Source organism: Lepidochelys kempii, chromosome 11, assembly GCF_965140285.1.
Source record: "Lepidochelys kempii isolate rLepKem1 chromosome 11, rLepKem1.hap1, whole genome shotgun sequence".
In the NCBI taxonomy this organism is placed as follows: domain Eukaryota; kingdom Metazoa; phylum Chordata; order Testudines; family Cheloniidae; genus Lepidochelys; species Lepidochelys kempii.
The window spans coordinates 19,880,038-19,901,420 of NC_136390.1; the positions used below are offsets into that span (position 1 = coordinate 19,880,038).

General features: G+C 41.9%; 1 protein-coding gene across 2 annotated transcripts in view; it reads left to right on the forward strand.

Moving 5' to 3' along the window:
• Positions 1–21,383, forward strand: part of THSD7B (thrombospondin type 1 domain containing 7B) — a 518,592-nt gene that overhangs the window by 433,889 nt on the left and 63,320 nt on the right. The window lies entirely within an intron of this gene.

The following is a 21,383-nucleotide window of genomic DNA, read 5'->3' on the forward strand; positions in this document are numbered from 1 at the left end:
ATTCATGCTGGAAAAGAGACATCAGAATCAGGCCTCATATCTATATTTAGAAAAGTCTCTATGATGTGTGTGAGTTTCTTCAGGAGGTAAGAAGAACTGCTGAAATCAGAGCAAATTCCCAAAGTCATAAGGTCTTAGTATAGAAATCTTTGTATCACACAGATACCATGCATCCGGATTACTATGGGCTCCCATTGTGATTTTGCCTGAGTATGTAGTGCAGGATCAGATTCTGATCTTTCTTGCATGGGTGTAAATCAGGAGAAATTTCATTGCAGCCAGTGAAGTTTCATCAGTGTCAAATGTCTGTCAGTGAAATAAGAATCAGGCCTTATCCTTGATTAATTTACTTTATTGTATTTAAGGAAATCACATTACAGCAAACTAATATTTTCCTCTGAGTTGTAATGTTTTGTATTTGTATTAGGAATAATACTTCCATATTTGAACATAAACAACTACAAATATCAATTTTTCTCCTGTGGTGGTTGTTGGTTGGTTGTTTTTTTTTCTCCTCCAGTTTATGCAGGAGAGCAGCCCTTTGGCATTTTTCCTCTCTGACAATGTTTATGGGTATAATGGAAGGCAATAGCCTGATTATTCTATTACCCTAACTGAAAATGAGTAAAAAAAATCTACAGTAGCTGTTACTAAATGTGATCAATCTGTCTGTGATCTAACAGGGATATTTCTCCAATATGCCATTTACATTTTGTTGTGTAAACCTGCCCCATCTACATCCTCTCCACATCAATTGTGTACCATTAGAAAAATGATATTTACAAAATGTGTCTGATGCATGTATGAAAATATTGGAAAGAATTCCCTGCCACCATTTAAATAACATTTTTTTTAAAGAATGAAGTGACCAGTTACATTTCTTGCCAATGTTTAGTGTTTGGTTACTTATCAAGTCTAAATGAAAGGAAAATGAAACACAGTGGATCATTTCCTAGGTCAGTGTATATTGAAACAGAAGGTGTATTTGTGGTGAATTACACTTTGTCGGTCTAAAAGTGACTGTAGAAATGTGTATGCTTCTGGAATTAGCACAGTGCTGTTCAGCTGCAGGATAAGATGCTTTGAGGTAAAGCTGATGAAGCTTGACTCCAACTCCTGCACAGTTTATCAAAGCCTGAATGTCCAAAAATAACTTTGTGAAACAGGTGTAGTGTAATTAGGAATTTTTTAGCTGTCTTAACAATTTAAAAGAGCAAAAGAAAGCATAATCTGAATAGCCATCTGACTGGTGATGAATATGAAAATAATAATAATTACTCAGACGTTTTCATTGTTCTCTAAAAATAAAATTAATCTTCCCCACACCCAGACGAGGTAGATAATTGTTATCCGTATTTTACAGTCAAGGAAAGGAGGAGGCAGAGATGTTATATGATTTACCCAGAGCCACAGAGAGTCACTGATAGAGCTGGGATTAGAACTGAGCAGTGGCTGGTGCCAGATCCAACCCGGGGCATTTTGCTGCTCTAGGCTAACTTCACTATTGGTGCCCTAGGAACCTATCCAATCCTAGCCATGTTTTGCTTTGCATTGTTTAACATTTAGGCATTACACTTTCTATTGAATTGTTGTTTTACAGCTCACCGTGTCTTCTTTGTGAGTGTTTTTGCTTCTCTTATCGTTTTCCTTTTCTTTGCCACTGATGGTATTTTTTGGTTTAACTTTTTCTCACTCTTGTTCTGTTTTTCCTTCAAGCTGATTTCAGTATAGTGAATATTTTTCCATCTTTTCTCTCACTCAATCACACTCATTCTCCTTCCCATTGTTTTTAGTTTTTCTCCTCTTCTCTTCCCCATCCATCCCTCTCTTTTTTTGCCACTCCAGACACCCTCAAAACTTTGTCATTGCCCCTATGCATATCCATTCTCTCAGCTTCTCCCCATCTTTGGGGATGCATTCATTTTCCCTAACCTGGACCTGTGGGACCTCATCTCTCCTGTGCTCTCTCATCTCTCCTATTCTCTCCCCCGGTGTCCTTCCTCCCTGTGGACACACACACACAGACTTACGCGCTTACAGTGGTAGTAACAATGCCTCTTTTCTTTTTCTTTGCACATGTGCAGAAGCAGGGCCAGGTGGAAGCCGTTTTGTAGCTCAGGATATATCTATACTGCAATTGGCTGGCCCTTGCCACCTGACTCAGGCTCATAAGGCTTTGACTCAGGGGCTGTTTCATTGCAGTGTAGACTTTCACGCTTGGGCTGGAGCCCAGTTTCTAGGACCCTCTGAGGTGGGAGGGTCCCAGATTTCAGACCCGAGCCTGGAATTTTACACTGCAATGAAACAGCCCCTCAGCTCGAGCCCCTGGGACCAAAGTCAGCTGGTTCAAGCCAGGTGCAGGCTTTTATTTGCAGTGTAGACATATCAGAGGCACGTTGAGGAGAGAGGCAGAATGGAAGGGGGCATGTTCTTGATCCAGGGGGTGGAGTTAATACCCACAGAAGGGAAGAGAAGCAGGAGTTGCTGGTGCTGACAGATGTGAAGCAGATTAAAGCACTACAGTCCATTATTTACCCAAGGGCAGGGGAGCCCAAATGGCATTTGCTGATTACGCTGTCCATTATATCCACCCCTGCAATGGGCAGAGATTGTCAGGAAGAGGCAGAGAGAAGATGCAGTCCCCACCCAGTGGAAGGGAGCTGCAGCAAAGAGAGGGCTTGTTCATTTTTTAATGATTTTTTTTCTGCTGCCCTCTTCAATTCTGCATAGGCAGGCTAAATAACAGCATGGAGAATCTATAAGATATGGTTATCACGGTTCAGTTCCAAATCCTTTCTCAGTCATCGCTTAGTAGCTGTAGTTAATTTAGTACCTTTTCAGATAACGTAGTAGAAGAGAATGTTGTCCTTTTTGTGGAACCCTGATGTGTTTCTAATCCACATGTATAGGTTGCCCAGATACTTAGTTGATGGCCCCATACAATTCATGTATGTAAATTAACCCCCTCAATTGCACTGCCTGTCAAGACATTTGCATTTTCAATAATAATGTTCAGTAGATAATTTTATAATTCTGCATTAGAAACATTGATTCATGGGTTCAAAAATTCTAATGATAGAATCATAGACTTTAAGGTCAGAAGGGACCATTATGATCATCTAGTCTGACCTCCTGCACAACGCAGGCCACAGAATCTCACCCACCCACTCCTGTAACAAACCTCTAACTTATGTCTGCGCTATTGAAGTCCTCAAATCGTGGTTTAAAGACTTCAAGGTGCAGAGAATCCTCCAACGAGTGACCCGTGCCCCATGCTGCAGAGGAAGGTGAAAAACCCCCAGGGCCTCTGCCAATCTGCCCTGGGGGAAAATTCCTTCCCGACCCCAAATATGGCAATCAGCTAAATCCTGAGCATGTGGGCTAGACTCACCAGCCAGACACCCAGGAAAGAATTCTCTGTAGTAATTCAGATCCCACCCCATTTAACATCCCATCACAGGCCATTGGGTGTATCTACTACTAATAGTTGAAGATCAATTAATTGCCAAAATTAGGCTATCCCATCATATCATCCCTTCCATAAACTTATCAAGCTTAGTCTTGAAGCCAGATATGTCTTTTGCCCCCACTGCTTTGCTTGGAAGGCTGTTCCAGAACTTCACTTCTCTGATGGTTAGAAACCTTCATCTAATTTCAAGTCTCAACCTCCTGATGGCCAGTTTATATCCATTTGTTCTTGTGTCCACATTGGTACTGAGCTTAAATAATTCTTCTCCCTCTGTGGTATTTATCCCTCTAAGGCCAGAACAGATCATTATAATCATCTCTTTTTACCTCCTGGTTAGCACTGGCCATAAAATTTTACTCCGTAATCCCTGCATCAAGCCCATAACTTTTGGCTCAGGTACAGCATATCTTAGTAAGACACCCTATCTTGATTTAAATACTTCAGGTGATGGAGAATCCATAGGAACTTCTGCCACTGGTTACTTGCTCTCTCTGTTAAAAATGTTTCCCTTATTTTTAAACTGAATTTGTCTAGCTTCAGCTTCCAGTCATAGGATCTCATGTCTTTGTCTGCTAGATTAAAGAGCCCTTCTCTCTACTGTCAGACATCTTCTCCCCGTGTAGGTATGTACAGATCATCATCAAGTCATCTGTTAAACTTCTCTTGACCTTGAATCAGTTTTGTTGTCCTTTTCTGGAATCATAGAATCATAGAATATCAGGGCTGGAAGGGACCTCAGGAGGTCATCTAGTCCAACCGCTGCTCAAAGCAGGACTAATCTCCAACTAAATCATCCCAGCCAGGGCTTTGTCAAGCCTGACCTTAAAAACTTCTGAGGAAGGAGATTCCACCACCTCCCTTGGAAACGCATTCCAGTGTTTCACCACCCTCCTAGTGAAAAAGTTTTTCCTAATATCCAACCTAAACCTCCCCCACTGCAACTTGAGACCATTACTCCTCGTTCTGTCATTTGGTACCACTGAGAACAGTCTACATCCATCCTCTTTGGAACCTCCTTTCAGGTAATTGAAAGCAGCTATCAAATCCCCCCTCATTCTTCTCTTCCGCAGACTAAACAATCCCAGTTCCCTCAGCCTCTCCTCATAAATCATATGTTCCAGTCCCCTAATCATTTTTGTTGCCCTCTGCTGGACGTTTTCCAATTTTTCCACATCCTTCTTGTAGTAGCCCAAAACTAGTCACAGTACTCCAGATGAGGACTCACCAATGTCAAATAGAGGGGAACGATCACGTCCCTCGATCTGCTGGCAATGCCCCTACTTATACATTCCAAAATGCCATTGGTCTTCTTGGCAACAAGGGCACACTGTTGACTCATATCCAGCTTCTCGTCCACTGTAACCCCTAGGTCCTTTTCTACAGAACTGCTACCTAGCCATTCGGTCCCTAATCTGTAGCGCTGCATGGGAGTCTTCCGTCCTAAGTGCAGGACTCTGCACTTGTCCTTGTTGAACCTCATCAGATTTCTTTTGGCCCAATCCTCTAATTTGTCTAGGGCCCTCTGTATCCTATCCCTACTGTCCAGTGTATCTACCTCTCCTCCCAGTTTAGTGTCATCTGCAAACTAGCTGAGGGTGCAATCCACACCATCCTCCAGATCATTTATGAAGATATTGAACAAAACCGGCCCGAGGACCAACTCTCGGAGCACTGCACTTGATACTCACTGCCAACTAGACGTGGAGCCATCGATCACTACCCATTGAGCCCGACAATCCATCTAGCTTTCTATCCACCTTGTCGTCCATTCATCCAGCCCATAATTCTTTAACTTACTGGCAAGAATACTGTGGGAGACCGTGTCAAAAGCTTTGCTAAAGTCAAGGAACAACACATCCACTGCTTTCCCCTTATCCACAGAGCCAGTTATCTCGTCATAGAAGCTAATTAGATTAGTCAGGCATGACTTGCCCTTGGTGAATCCATGCTGACTGTTTCTGATCACTTTCCTCTCCTCTAAGTGCTTCAAAATTCATTCCTTGAGGACCTGCTCCATGATTTTTCCAGGGACTGAGGTGAGGCTGACTGGAGTGTAGTTCCCAGGATCCTCCTTCTTCCCTTTTTTAAAGATGGGCACTATATTAGCCTTTTTCCAGTTGTCCAGGACCTCCCCCGATCACCATGAGCTTTCAAAGATAATGGCCAATGGCTCTGCAATCACATCCGCCAACTCCTTTAGCACTTTCGGATGCAGCACATCCAGCCCCATGGACTTGTGCTCATCCAGCTTTTCTAAATAGTCCCAAACCACTTCTTTCTCCACAGAGGGCTGGTCGCCTTCTCCCCATGCTGTGCTGCCCAGTGCAGCAGTCTGGGAGCTGACCTTGTTCGTGAAGACAGAGGCAAAAAAAGCATTGAGTACATTAGCTTTTTCCACATCCTCTGTCACTAGGTTGCCTCCCTCATTCAGTAAAGGGCCCACACTTTCCTTGACTTTCTTCTTGTTGCTAACATACCTGAAGAAACCCTTCTTGTTACTCTTAACATCTCTTGCTAGCTGCACCTCCAGGTGTGATTTGGCCTTCCTGATTTCACTCCTGCATGCCCGAGCAATATTTTTATACTCTTCCCTGGTCATTTGTCCAATCTTCCACTTCTTGTAAGCTTCTTTTTTGTGTTTAAGATCAGCAAGGATTTCTCTGTTAAGCCAAGCTGGTCGCCTGCCATATTTACTATTCTTTCTACACATCGGGATGGTTTGTCCCTTGTAACCTCAATAAGGATTCTTTAAAATACAGCCAGCTCTCCTGGACTCCTTTCCCCCTCATATTATTCTCCCAGGGGATCCTGCCCATCAGTTCCCTGAGGTTGTCAAAGTCTGCTTTTCTGAAGTCCAGGGTCTGTATTCTGCTGCTCTCCTTTCTTCCTTGTGTCAGAATCCTGAAGTCGACCTTCTCATGGTCACTGCCTCCCAGGTTCCCATCCACTTTTGCTTCCCCTACTAATTCTTCCCGGTTTGTGAGCAGCAGGTCAAGAAGAGCTCTGCCCCTAGTTGGTTCCTCCAGCACTTGCACCAGGAAATTGTCCCCTACACTTTCCAAAAACTTCCTGGATTGTCTGTGCACTGCTGTATTGCTCTCCCAGCAGATATCAGAGTGATTGAAGTCTCCCATGAGAACCAGAGCCTGCGATCTAGTAACTTCCTTTACTTGCCGGAAGATAGCCTCGTCCACCTCATCCCCCTGATCCGGTGGTCGAAATCAGACTCCCACTATGACATCACCCTTGTTGCTCACGCTTCTAAACTTAATCCAGAGACACTCAGGTTTTTCTGCAGTTTCATACCGGAGCTCTGAGCAGTCATACTGCTCCCTTACATAAAATGCAACTCCCCCACCTTTTCTAACCTGCCTGTCCTTCCTGAACAGTTTAAAAGAATGAACGTCATTTTTTAAAAGTGCAGACACCTGAGCTGTGCACGGTATTCTAGTAAAGGTGTCATGCGTGCCGTATATGGTGGTAATTATGCTTCCCGACTTCTAGTTAATATTCCCCTGCTTATAAATCCAAGGATTGTGTTCGCTGTTAGCCACCGCATTGCACATTGCGCTCTTTTTCAGGTGGTTATGCATCATGACCCTGAAGCCCCTCTCACAATCACTGGTTTCCAAAATAAAGTCCCCATCTCTGTTCCTGGATGTATGACCTAGCATTTGTCTATATAAAAATATAGGTTGTTCAAGCTTTTTTGGCAAGATCAGTTTCTCATAAAACAATGTTGATTGGCCTTAATTATGCCACTGTCCTTTAATTCTTCACTGGTTGCATACATAGCAGCCTTTCCATGATTTTGTCTGGGACAGCAATAAAATTACAGCTATCTTTCCGTATGGGAGAGTGACTGAACCAACAGTTTCTGATCCACAAGTCTCTTTAATCTCCTTTCTCTCAGTCCTTTTAGCTTTGCCTTTTAACTTTAACTATCACTTTTAAGCCGATGAGCCTCAGCTGCCCATATCTGTTAAGGCTGTAATGACTCCCTGCTAATCACCTCTCTACCTGTCCTGATTAAATAAACTTTTGGCTTTGTTTCGGTCTTCCTCAGCTAAATGTCTTGAACATGGAAGTGGTTCTCTTGGGCAAAGAGAGGTACAGTTTCACTGCATCACCTCCTTGGACTCAGTCCCAGAGCCTGTTGAAGTCAGTGGGAGTCTTTCCATTGACTCCAGTGAATTTGGATCGAAAGAAGGAAATCCAAGAAGATGTCTACCTGCCTTAAGGTACAGAGCAGAGTTAGGGTGCTTATGGATCAGATTTTGACCTACTCCACCTCAACCCATGTAAAAAAAATGCTCCATGAGAAAATGCTCCCAACAGAAAGAGTAGGAAGTTCTGAGCAAAGATCCAAACAGTTTTGGAAAGTCTAGGTTTCGCGCTGCAGGGTGTTGGATAAGGGAGACAGTTTACCATTACCCAGTGTCTCAGGAGACAATATACATGTGCTTTGGCATGTATGCCATGTATTCCCTGTCAGATGCCAAGATTTCTTTTTTGGCTCCAGGGAGCCTTCATTTTACTAATTGCATTTATTTGCTGGGGAGCAGGTTCAAATAGAAACAGCGTTTTTCTCTGCAGCACATCAGCCTCATATAGCACATAATTTGGTGAATAAAATTAGGCTCTTTCATGCTTAACTCCTACTCTGGTGCAGCCACTTATATGATAACAGAACTATCCAAGAAGCCCCATTATTTGTCAGATTGTAAAAATACTTCCAAATCTATGAAAAAACCTTCATTCAGTTAGTTTATCATGAATGTGATCTCACCCCAATAACACAAAGAGGTCTGTATTACCTATAATTACACAGAAGAAATTACTTATGTTAATAGCATCTCTAGAGGCAGTGCTAACATCTGCCAACTTTGGAAGTAACTCAGGTACCTTTGCTACACTACCCTACAGGCTATCAAATACCCTGGTGTCTGGAGACACCTGCTCTTCTCAGACAGATTTCCTGATTCCAAGCAAGACTAAGACTGTGAGCTGCATCCCCTTTTTAGTCCTGTGGCTAGAGGGGATGGATTAGACTCATAGACTTTAAGGCCAGATGGGACATGGGATATCCGGCCCTGTATGACACTCGCTTTAATGCCAGTGCTAGTGATGTTGTTGCAAGTTGTCTGCCATTTACATCTCACTGCCAGTGAGCAGGGATCAGACAGTATATTGCCTCCCTTCTCTGTACCCACTGACAAGGGTAACGGGAGAGAATGCGCCCCTGTGAGCCACCCCTTCCTGCCCTCTGACGGAAGAGGGAATAACACTGTGAGCTGGGTCCCATTTCTGCTCCTGCTACTGGAGAGAAGGAATCAGACTTTTTGTTGCTGAGGGTACCTGAAGCCCTATCAGTCATTTGTGCAGCTTCTGCTTATAGCCAGTCAGGTATCCTCTCTGACAGTCCCCTGAGTATGTATTTGAGAAACAAAACAATCCTATGACTAACCAGTCTTTCGTGCTTCTTGGCTGGAATGTTATCAGTCCAACTAACCCCAGCTTTGCCTCTCTTGTGTCCAAGACTAAAATCAGGATAAGAAAGAAGCAAGCATATACCTTAGCTGGTTTAAGACATGAAGAGAAAATGCTGATAAACTACTTATGATGAGTTTGTAGACTTCTTTAGGAGAAGTTTTATATGATTGTGTTCCATATCCTAGAATGTTATTTATGTGATCATGTTGTGTCTTTACTAAATCAGAGATGGAGACAGAAAACCTAAATTTCTAAACCATTTAATGCTCTCCACTAACAGAATGAGGAAGGTGAAATTCTGACCTCAGCCAAATGGGGGAGTCAAAATGAAGTGAATTACTATGCTATAAATAGACTGCAAGAGCATCCTAAAACCAAGACTTTGTTAATGCTGTAAACGCAGTTGTCAGTTTTCCTTAGTTCTGCTGCGATTATGTTGGGAATAATATATCACAGCCAAGTACTGCGTCCCCTAGTGCCAAGACTTCTAGATTGCTGTGGAAACTTAATTCAAAATATTTCTAAAAAAGAAGAGTAGCTGAAAGTGTGCTCCTGGGATATAAATTTCTGTCCAGTGGTACATTTATTTCCTAGTGTGTAGAGATGCATAAAGAAGATGCTCCTCTGGTGCTATTGCTGCTCACTGTTTTTATTTTATTTCATGGGACAGAGGACTTGGCTGTTTGATCCAAAGCTCTCTGGCTCATATCCCAGCAGGGGCAGGTTTTTCACCTACAGAAAAGGCACTTTTTTTGGTTTAAAGGAGTGAATTTGCTATGTGGAGCAACACTGTGCTCGCATGGGTGCTTTCAGGGCTGCTGCAGCGTTGTTGAGAGATTTCCAAGGAGCTGCACCAGCTTTGGGCTTCTGGGACACTTCGACATGTGCATTCCTCTTGAAGGTTCATTACAATAATTGCAGTGGGGACTTTGTGCTGTCCAGATTGTATTAACAGGAGTTGATTATGCGCTGTTCACTTTGGCATACTGTTACAATGAGATTTCCTCCAGGCTACAGAACAACTTTTATGGACACTTAAGTAATTCTGTAACTGCACTGCCAATGTGTTCCTTGCAAGTGTAGGTGTAAATTCTCCCCACACAATTGCATTCCTTTTGAGTGTTGGTGTACACTATATCCATGGTGCTGAATTTTTATTGTTCAGTTATTTTTCCATAATGGCATCCATTTTGTAGTCATTGATTAGTATTCATAGAGATCCAGCTCCATCTGATAAAGCACAGCTGGCTGTGTTCTGCCTGATATATATTCTATCGTAATCTATTTACTTCAAAAAACACAGCATCACCTAATTAAGATTTACATGTCTGCAAGTCTTTAATTTCTATTGTGATTGGTATTCTGCAATTGGGGGGTTTCTTATCACGTTTCCAGTTAAATTTCATAGGGTTTTTGACCTCCAAAACCTTAATCTTGAGAGTCCATTATGCTACCCTGAAGATACTTGAATGAAATCTGTTTCATTCTTCAGCACAGTTATGCTTTTCATTCACCCACAAATATACGTTTGATTTCTACTTGGAGGGTTTTTTCCCCCAGAAGATGGGGAAATCCAGGAATTTGATACAACCTTACATTACAGCAATTTTATTTATAAGCAGGATTTCTGCTTTATTTCAATACAGTAGCTGAACTAATTAATATACAATTTTCTCTCCTTTCTGCTTGTCATGCCCTGCTAACACGGACATCTACAAAGGCTCAGGTTGGTGTTGCAATCTGTCTTGATCTTTATTGTTCTCATTTAGTAAAGAAGGGACTTTGTTCTCCATCAGTCAGCTTTTCCACCTCCTCTCTTTAAGGCCGAATCAAACATTATTATTGCATAACTAAGAATGATCCAGAAAGGCACCACATTCATTTGTTATTGCTGAACGTATTCCTCTGCTTCAGCAAAATTTGTTGTTTCAAAACCCACAGTGTTAATTTATTCATATCTACGTAAATTTGCTATGCTTGCCTTGCTTTATGACAGGGGAAAAGCAAAAGCTACCTTATCTAGAGACTCTAGAATCAGCAGAAGATGTTCAAACATTCAACAGATTCTCACTAATGAGTCTGCACCTTAGTTCTGGCCCTCATAGATGGTAGCACAGTAACATTTTATTTGAGCACTGAACATGCTGGTGAGAATTGGGTACCCCATTGCATAATGCATTTCTGAGGTCCAGAACCACCATTTCTGATGAAATAGTTTTCTGATCGTGAATTAAGTCTGTGTGTGTGTGTGTGTGTGTGTGTAAGTAACATGTTGCCATCTCAATTTCTTCAGAATAATATAAGATTAAATTGCACTACATTGGGATTGCAACCAGCAGTAGTTTAACCAACTCTCAGAAATCTAGGAGCGGATCCTACCAGGTGCTGAGCACTCCAATCTGTGCTCAGCATCTTGTATGATAAGGCTCATAATTACAGTAAATCACTAATGCTATTCCTGTCTGTCTGTCTTCTTGTTTGAAGTATTATTGGTCATATAATAAATACAAAAATCATTAGTGTTTTCAGACCTATCGATACTCTAGAAGAAGCAATTCATATTAGCCCTTTGGGGTCAGCCAATAAGTGCAGTTAAAGTGTTTTGCACTGCCCTGAGGGAGTTCTACTTTTTAACATATCAGATCATTGGAAGGCAAAGAGTGAGTGTGTTGAGAAGGTCGTGCACTCTGGGTCCAGCACTGCAGGAAAGGTGCCAGCTGCTATAATTCTAGTTACATCTACTGGGGGAGGCAGTGGGGATTACTGGCTGGGAGCCTGTTCATACAAGTGCTGACAGAGCTTTAGGGTCTCAGAACTCCTGCTGCTGCTAATTAGAGAGATGGAATTTATTGAAATGAACAATCACTTAGAGAATATTTTGTCCCATATTTTCACGTTTAATTACACCAATTTCTTATTTTAATTTCCAGTAAAGAATGCTTACACATTAGCATAATACAGCTTGACATTTTTAGTGTGTGTACCAGCTTTACAGAAAATAAAAACATTTAGCACTGCTAAATATGAATGAATAAACCTTGGTCAGTGAGATGTTACTTCCGTAAGTACCAACCATAATAACTGTGGTTTAGTAGATCTCACTTCAATTAACTCTTTAAACAAGACATTTTCCATTCATTGCACTTATCAATTTGAATTACGGAGATACCTGTCTTTGCATATTTAATGATCTATTAGAAGAAAATGAGAGACTTACTAACAGACCAGGGCTTTTAAAGTTAGGAAAGAAGACAATGAGGGGGGAAAAAACACCTAAAGAATATGCTGAGGGAGTACTGGGAGTTCAGCTGTCTTTTTAACAGTATTCTACTGTCTCTTTCTTCATTTCTACTCCTTACTTCTAATCCCTCACTTTAAAGCCACAGTTTTGTATTGTAGCATTACCAGGACTTCCTTTGTTGATGGCTTCTCAGACTTGCCATTGTTTTGCTTGTAAAATGAGGGTGAGCCGGTGGTTAGAGCATGAGCCAGGGAATATGGCGGTCCAGCATTCGAATGCCAGTTCTCATACTGGCACTCTCTGTAGCTTGGGTAAATCACTTAACCTCCCAGCCTCAGTTTCTTCATCTGTAAACTGAGAATCAAACCAGGCTGCTTTGAGAATTATAATTAGATAGTCTGGCATGGAGGGAATTCTGAGTGGATTCATAAATGTTTCTCCCCCCTGACATCACAAAAATCTTCCTTGCTCTAGGAATCTCTTTGAAGCCTATCAGCAGTACTACCCACTTGACAACAAAGGTTGCTTCAGGCCAACCTGAAATGTCCCTCCTTTGGGAGGGCTGAGCAACGTACTGCTAAGCTCCCAGACAGCAAGGGGAACTAGAGAAATGAACTGGGAATTAACCTGGTCCCTCACGCTGTAGTTATATATACTAAGAAAACATCAGACTGGCCTTTGATCTTGGTTGTTTGTATTATGGCACACAGATTTTAGGGTAACATTGATTTCCTTTTCATCCACCATAATGTTTTGGACACCTATAGGATCACTACAGTGGTTTTGTGGGTTTTCTCTAAACTTAGTTGGGCAGCAGCTGAGGTTCTAGTAAACTTTATTAAGCTTATGAGTGATCCTCTTTGATCCTTACCATAAGGGCTAGTCAGGTCCTACTGCAGGTATATATTAATGAATGAATGTGCTTTATTTGTTTTGCTTTGATACGTGCGATCATATTACTTGCTATGTAGGATTATTGGGACAAATCACCAGCATTTATATGAAAAAGTTCATGAATCTCAATAGTTTCACAAATTTTAATACAATTATTTCTCCAAAATCCTATATCATGAATTATTCATTACTTTTAGTTCGTTCTTATCCTGACTCCAATCAGGGAGCAGAAACAATACCGTATGATTGAGGCAAATCATATACAACCCAGATACTGAATAACAAACAGCAAATGGTTGAAACTAGTAGTTTGCAAATACCCATAGCCTAAAAATGATTTGTTCAAACAATTTGAAAACTTATGAATGGCTAATATATTTGCAGAAATCCTGGTCAGTATGCAAACTATCCTTACACGGTATTTTAAGTTTGACACTTTTAGTGATGTCATTCAGGATTACATGATTTCTTGTATTGTTGTACAATTGTATTGTATTGTATTGTTTCTTGACTTTAGCAAAGCTTTTGACATGGTCTCCCACAGTATTCTTGTCAGAAAGTTAAGGAAGTATGGGCTGGATGAATGCACTATAAGGTGGGTAGAAAGCTGGCTAGATTGTCGGGCTCAACGGGTAGTGATCAATGGCTCCATGTCTAGTTGGCAGCCGGTATCAAGTGGAGTGCCCCAAGGGTCGGTCCTGGGGCCGGTTTTGTTCAATATCTTCATAAATGATCTGGAGGATGGTGTGGATTGCACTCTCAGCAAATTTGCGGATGATACTAAACTGGGAGGAGTGGTAGATACGCTGGAGGGGAGGGATAGGATACAGAAGGACCTAGACAAATTGGAGGATTGGGCCAAAAGAAATCTGATGAGGTTCAATAAGGGTAAGTGCAGGGTCCTGCACTTAGGACAGAAGAACCCAATGCACAGCTACAGACTAGGGACCGAATGGCTAGGCAGCAGTTCTGCGGAAAAGGACCTAGGGGTGACAGTGGATGAGAAGCTGGATATGAGTCAGCAGTGTGCCCTTGTTGCCAAGAAGGCCAATGGCATTTTGGGATGTATAAGTAGGGGCATAGCGAGCAGATCGAGGGACGTGATCGTTCCCCTCTATTCGACATTGGTGAGGCCTCATCTGGAGTACTGTGTCCAGTTTTGGGCCCCACACTACAAGAAGGATGTGGATAAATTGGAGAGAGTCCAGCGAAGGGCAACAAAAATGATTAGGGGTCTGGAACACATGACTTATGAGGAGAGGCTGAGGGAGCTGGGTTTGTTTAGCCTGCAGAAGAGAAGAATGAGGGGGGATTTGATAGCTGCTTTCAACTACCTGAAAGGGGGTTCCAAAGAGGATGGCTCTAGACTGTTCTCAATGGTAGCAGATGACAGAACGAGGAGTAATGGTCTCAAGTTGCAGTGGGGGAGGTTTAGATTGGATATTAGGAAAATCTTTTTCACTAAGAGGGTGGTGAAACACTGGAATGCGTTACCTAGGGAGGTGGTAGAATCTCCTTCCTTAGAGGTTTTTAAGGTCAGGCTTGATAAAGCCCTGGCTGGGATGATTTAACTGGGAATTGGTCCTGCTTCAAGCAGGGGGTTGGACTAGATGACCTTCTGGGGTCCCTTCCAACCCTGATATTCTATGATTCTATGATATAACATTTGTTGTTAAGGTATATTCTCCCTTCAAATGCATACCCCAGTTCAGCCCTAATTCAGATAATCATGTAAACACGTGATTAAATTCATCCCGGTTCAGGAAAACAGTTAAGCCCAGTAATTACTTGAATATTATTTATGTATTTGTATTGCTGTAGCACCTAAGGGTGCTTTGCTAATTTGTGGTCTTAATGAATTAAGCCTAAGAAATTGATTTAAAAAAAAAAACTTGTCTGAAGTTGAATGAAGCCAAAAGACAAAATATGTGCTAAGCGAGACAAAAATTATTTCTCATACTGGTAAAAACAGCATGTAACAAAAAGGAAATTCTCATGAAATTTGGATGAACTGGGATTGTTCAAGGTCAGCACCTAAATCAGAACTGCAGGTTATCACTGTGTGGCTGAGCTCACATTGTACTTTATAATCCCCCACTTTTGTGACCGGCAGACTGTTCCTGTTGAGGTTACAAAACATCACAGCAGCAGTAGTTCCAAATTTGCTATAGTTTCAATCATGTCAAGTTGTCTGTGAAAGCTACATTGACCATAGTTCAGATTTTAAAAAGTCATTTGGGCTCTACTTGGACTTTTACTGTAACAAAAGAAGAGACAATTACAACACAATTCAGTCTAACAGCTGCCTCCTCTTGAACTCTGGGCACTGGGGGAAAGAGAGTAAAGTGGATAAAAAAGAGTGAAAACCCTGCTGGAAAGTCTCAATAGGGGTGCTTAATATCTAAGTTCAAACTTCTTGCCACCAAGTGCCTTTGGAAATCAGAGCAAATCAGCTCGATCCCCTACAGAACAAGATTATGTAGCACATACAGCTTTTTAGTTTTATTCTTGGTGGTCTCCATAGTTTAAAAATACATTTTTATTTCTTGGGTTCAGGCTATTTAAACATATTTGGTATAGTGTATCCCTGGTCCAAGATCATTGACATGAAATGAGTTTACACCAGGGATGAATTTTTTCCATTTTGATAAAAATGAATAGCAAAAAGGATGTCCTCCTGGTTCCAGTCACCTGCTACAGAGATCAGTTTGGTTGTTCTAATATAATAAGCAGATATTGACTTCCGTTGAGGTAAACATCAAGATTTACTGACTGAAAAGCTAAAATATTGACTAAGGCAAAGCCAGAGTCGATATTTACCTTGACAGACAATAAATCTTGATGTTCACTGAAATATGAAGTCACTATGATTTCCAGAAGTACTGAGCCCGTGCAACTCGAGGCCCTTTGTCTCTCAAGTATTGCCATTATTTCTTTTAATCATTCAGATCACCTGTACAAGCACACCCATTTCTATAGGTGATCTGATAAGTAAGTTAACACTGCACTGCACCAACTTCTGAGGAAGTAAACAAGAGAATCCTACCAACTCATCACATAATTATTTTCAAGATGTTCATGTATTAGGACATTTCTCCGGCACCATTTATTCAAGAAGAAACAAACTGATTAATAATGTTTCTGTGCATTCTAATAAAATACTTAATAGTTAAGACTTGAAAAACTGAGGTCCATGGGAGTTGGGCTCACATTTCTTAGGCAAAGGTAGACCCTAGTATAATAGTCTCATTCTGTACAAATCAAGGCAGCTTTTGTCTTTATGTCCTTTTATTCACTGAAGTAGGACCTCTCAGGTACCAATTTTACAGTTAAGACCCAAAAGTGTCTTTAGTTTAGTTATAGGTGAACCTCAGAAAGTTTAGGTTTGATCATAAAAGCATCATATATTCTTCTTCATCTGTAATCAAGTTGTACTATTCTCGTCAATCTTCAAAATGTGATGAGGATCTCAAATGTATATGATTTTTCACAAGATTTATGGTGCTTCCTGCTTCTAATTCTGACGTGAAGACCATAAGTGAAATCCTGATCCCATTTAAAGCAGTGGGAAAACTCCCATTGATTTCAGTGAGACATGGTTTCACTCCATGAAAACAGAATTTCTTGTGGTATTTTGCATTTCTGGCCCAAACACATTAATAATAAATAATTAATTGAGGGAAATATTTAAGCAAATATTTTAGAAACATCAAAAGGTTTGGTTTGGATTCATTTTTAGAAGAGGGCAAATGTGTTGAGCAAGTTCTGCAAGGAGGAGCAGCACTGGGCCATTCTGGGAGCTCTACACCACCCGGAAATCTTTAGTCCAGCTATCACTGGTTTGTAGCTCCTCTCCACCAACAGAGGAAGGCAAAAGGGGGGAGGGAGATCACAAACCCTACTCCAGTTAACTCCCAATATTTAAAGAGGACACTTAGGGAAAGGGGACATGAAACTATTCAGTCAAGTCTTTTTTTGTTCCTTTCCTTGAGTAGTGGGTTGTGTTGCTAGTGCAGTGTTGTATATTTCTACACCTGTGGGTTTTTGTGAATATATTATCACTGTGCTTTGATTGCATAAATCCAGCCAACTCTGGGAATTTAGAAAAACAATTTAAGTAAACTATTTTAATGGTTTTGGTTGTACTTCACAGAGGGAGTGTGGATGGTGGTTGTCAGAGAGCAGACTTTATTATCTGCTTTATAGTGCACCAGAGAACATACAATTAAACTCTGTGAAGTTTAATTGGCAGTAAGTCATACAGAGTAATACAGCTGAGTCACACTCTCTGGGCAACCCAAAATAAGGAGGTTCATTCCCTTGATCTTCTTAAACAATATAACTATAAGCAGAAGATATGACCTGGAGACCCTCCTGCTGATACAAAGAGAAAAATCAGCATTGATTAAAATATATCATTGCTAGCAAGGAGAGAGAAATTAGAAAATGATCCTGTTCCACTGTGACAAGGAGCACAGCTTGTGACCAAGTTACACTTCATCATTTGTGAGGCCAGAATCAAAGTTACAAATAGTAGCCCCCATCCTGTAAAGAAATGTCGGAGTGCAGACCCTTGCAGAATCCCACTGAGGTCAATCTTGCATCTGTTTATAGAACAGGCCCTAGAACATATAACTGAGTATAAAGTATGTATTGAAATGGGGTATAGACTGTTCTGTTGACCTCACCTGTTAGCAGACGCTAGGAGCCTGCATAAATCCACTGAGGGTTCTCCTAACTCACTGTGACAGGTGCAGCTCTTTAACTCCACCCTAGATACAAGGGAAATGGAGCAAGTTTAGCGGTGAACCCTTTCCCCTGCAGATATGGCTGTGCACTTTTGCCTTGTGCTTAGTGGACTGGGCAAATCACGGCCTTCAGCCCACGGCCTGAACACCAGAGGTGCAGATTTGGGTGTGCCAACATGAGTTATCCACACTGATGGAGGCTGGGCAGCAGATGGAGGAACACCTGGAATCAGAAATGTCAGAGAGAGAACCAAGGCCACAGCTGCATCCTAAATCTGAGGGACAGTCAGTTAGACAAAGAAGCCATCATGGATAATAGTAAGACGGTTGATTACCCTAGGTGGTAGCAAAAAGTGTTCTTGAGGGAGTTGTGGGACGTCGTTTGGATGCTAACTCGGGGCTGCAGGGGGAATGGGTCTTGTTTTGGTTTGTTCACTAGGGTTGCCAATTTTCTACTCACACAAAACTGAACACACTTGCCCTGCCCCGCCCCTCCTCCAAGGCCCCGCCAATCCGCTCACTCCATCCCCCTCCCTCTGTCACTCACTCTCCCCACCCTCACTCACTCACTCATTTTCACCAGGCTGGTTCAGGGGATTGGGGTGTGGGAAGGGGTGGAGGGCTCTGGCTGGGGGTGCGGGTGTCAGGGTGGGGCCATAAATGAGGAGTTCAGGGTGGAGGAGGGGGTTCCAGGCTGAGGCAGTGGGTTGGGATGCAGGGGGGGTGAGGGCTCTGGATGAGGCCAGAAATTAGAGGTTCAGGGTGAGGGAGCAGGCTCTGGGCTGGGGCAGGGAGTTGGGGTACAGACTCTGACTCTGGTGTGGGGCCGGGGATGAGATATTCAGGTGCAGGAGGGGGCACCAAGCTGGGGCTAAGGGGTTTGGTTTGTGTGGGTGGGGGGGTGTGAGGGCTCTTTCTGGGGGTGTCAACTCTGGGGTGGGGCTGGGGATGAGGGGTTGGGGGCGCAGGAGGGTGCTTTGGGCTGGGATTGAGGGGTTTGGAGGGTGGGAGGGGGATTAGGGCTGGGTCAGGGGGTCAGGGGCGTAGGCTCCGGTTGGCTCTTACCTCAAGCAGCTCCCGGAAGCAGCTTAAGTGGCCATATGTTCCTTTTCCTCCGAAAGCCCTTGTATTGCACAGAGCACTGCAGGGATTCTGAGCTGCTGCACTGCCCATATACTGACCTGGGGAGATTGTTGTTAACATAAACCAGGGGTTGAACTGCAGTACAAAGGTAACATCAAGACTTTATGGTTCCTCCTCTCACCTGCCCTACCCCTGGCTGTTTTTATCTGGAGGTACAGAACAGAACTGAGCCCTCTGACTAGAATCTTCCTCGACCCACCATTCTTTCTAGGGATTTAAAGAGACATCAATGTGTCCTCACAGTCAGCATTTGATAACACCAAGAGGTGATGAGTCAGGCATCACACCACCATTCTGAAGTGTCACTCCGTTAATATTTTGTGACTTGTCATTCTGTAATGAAATGGCTCCACAGAGGTTTAGCACCAGTTTGCAGGTCATTTGGTATGTTGCTGGCTAAGTCTTGTTTTGGTTTTGCTTTTTCTGTCTATATTATTTGCCTCCCCATTGTGACAAGGATCATTCTGTTCACACAGAGAGCACCCATTTCAAGCCCATATCTTGGGAAATAACACCTTAATGTAACTGTTGATCTTCAATGGCTCTTTTATGATAGAGGACATTTTGATAGAGAACCTCACTTGGCAATAGTCGATTTTTCCTCAGCAAGAAAACAAATATTCCTCACATTTATACATGTAGTCTCCTGTATGCTTAATGCTTTGCAAATATTAATTAAAGGCATCACTATACTTAGCAGAAAAGAATTAATATGTCTATTTCACAGCTGGATAAACTAATTCACAAAGGTGGAGTAACTAGTTCAAGGTCAAATAGTCAGTGCAGAATCAGGAATAGAAGGAAAGGAATTTGGCACCAAGCCACCTGCTGTAACCACTGGAACACACTGCCTCCCTAGACTTTTCAGCAAAGACATTTGTCGTTCCCGTGTGTTAATGAAATTAGCAGTCCCTCCAATAAATGATAATTAAAGGGCTATATTCTCTTTTCATTGCACTTGTGTAACTCAGATTAATATTAATTAGAGTTAGTGTACAGCAAAATATATCAGTATTGTTGCTGCCAGACCACTCCTTACATGTGTAAGAAGGAATATCTTAGTATTTATATTAGGTCCCTAATCACAGATGTAAGTATCTCTGAACCTTATATATGACAGTGCCTCAGTGTAAAGACATGATTAGCTCAGATTCACTAGTTGCTGTGCAATGTGAGCTGATATTGAACTTTGTGCAAGACCCCCATCCCTCTGGTGAGGGATGAAGTTGGAAACATAAAATTATCCTCCTCCATCTCAAGAAACACCAAGATAAGGGTGCCAGTGTAACGCCATTTGCCCTTATTTATGGTGGCTCTGTACTGGCACGTAGGTTATTACATGGAAGTGTAATTTTCAGTCCTGTGTATTAGCACGAGTGAACCTGGCCCATTGTTATGTGCACACAGAGCTTAAAATATGACTCAGGCTTAAAAATATGGAGAAAGAACACATCCCACCCATGAACAAACTTTTATTGTCCCTGAAGTAGGGCCTTTGTTATATCTTGTCATACTTGATCCACAGGCTCAGTAATCTGAGATTTGTTGCATTTCCTTCCATTTTTATTCATTTCCATTATTTTTAAAAAGCTACACTTCTTATCTCTCTCCTCTTATCGCATCCTTCTAAGCTGACTTCTTTGTTGCAGTTATCACCTCCTTGTTCTAACAGCAATTGGCTTCTGACCCTCCTGTTTCCCATTTCAGCTTTCATGGCATGAAATATGATTCTTTTATTAGTTAAAGCCTTACTTTCCTTTCACCAATCCTCGCTTCCATTCCTCTGTCTTCTTTCATTTTGTCCTCACATATTTTCACTTTTCAGTTTATCTCATGTCCCTTTCAGCTAAACCTGAACTCTGTATACACAGAGCTGAAGACAGGCCTACAGTTAAAATTAGTTTCTGACATTGTTAAAAAGCACATTAGGAATAGAAAATAAATATTCTCCTTTTCATTTGATTTGCAACCAACATGCAGACACTGCACCAATATTGTTTTCCATTATACAGTGCTTTATCTCTAACCCTTCCCCCACCTCAAAAAGATATTGCAAATAAGGCTTCCTTATAGTTAATGCAAGAACATGCATGGACATCATCTGCCATTTTTTAATGAAATTATGAACTACAACAGTGTGGTAAAAGTTTCTCATTTTGTAAGAAAAGGTATGAATTACAGTCATTGTAATTGTCAGCATAGAGCTGTTCCCCAGCAGCAAGACAAAGAAGATTTTGGTGTGCTGAAGAGCAATATCTTACATGCAGTCTTTTTTTTTCAGCATGGTGTATTGTGTTTCATAATGAGCAATGGAGAGCACTGTGTCTTAAAAGTTCAGCTTCAGTTATGCAGGCAAGCTGGATTTATTGGCCAAGTTCAGTGAAATACAACCAAA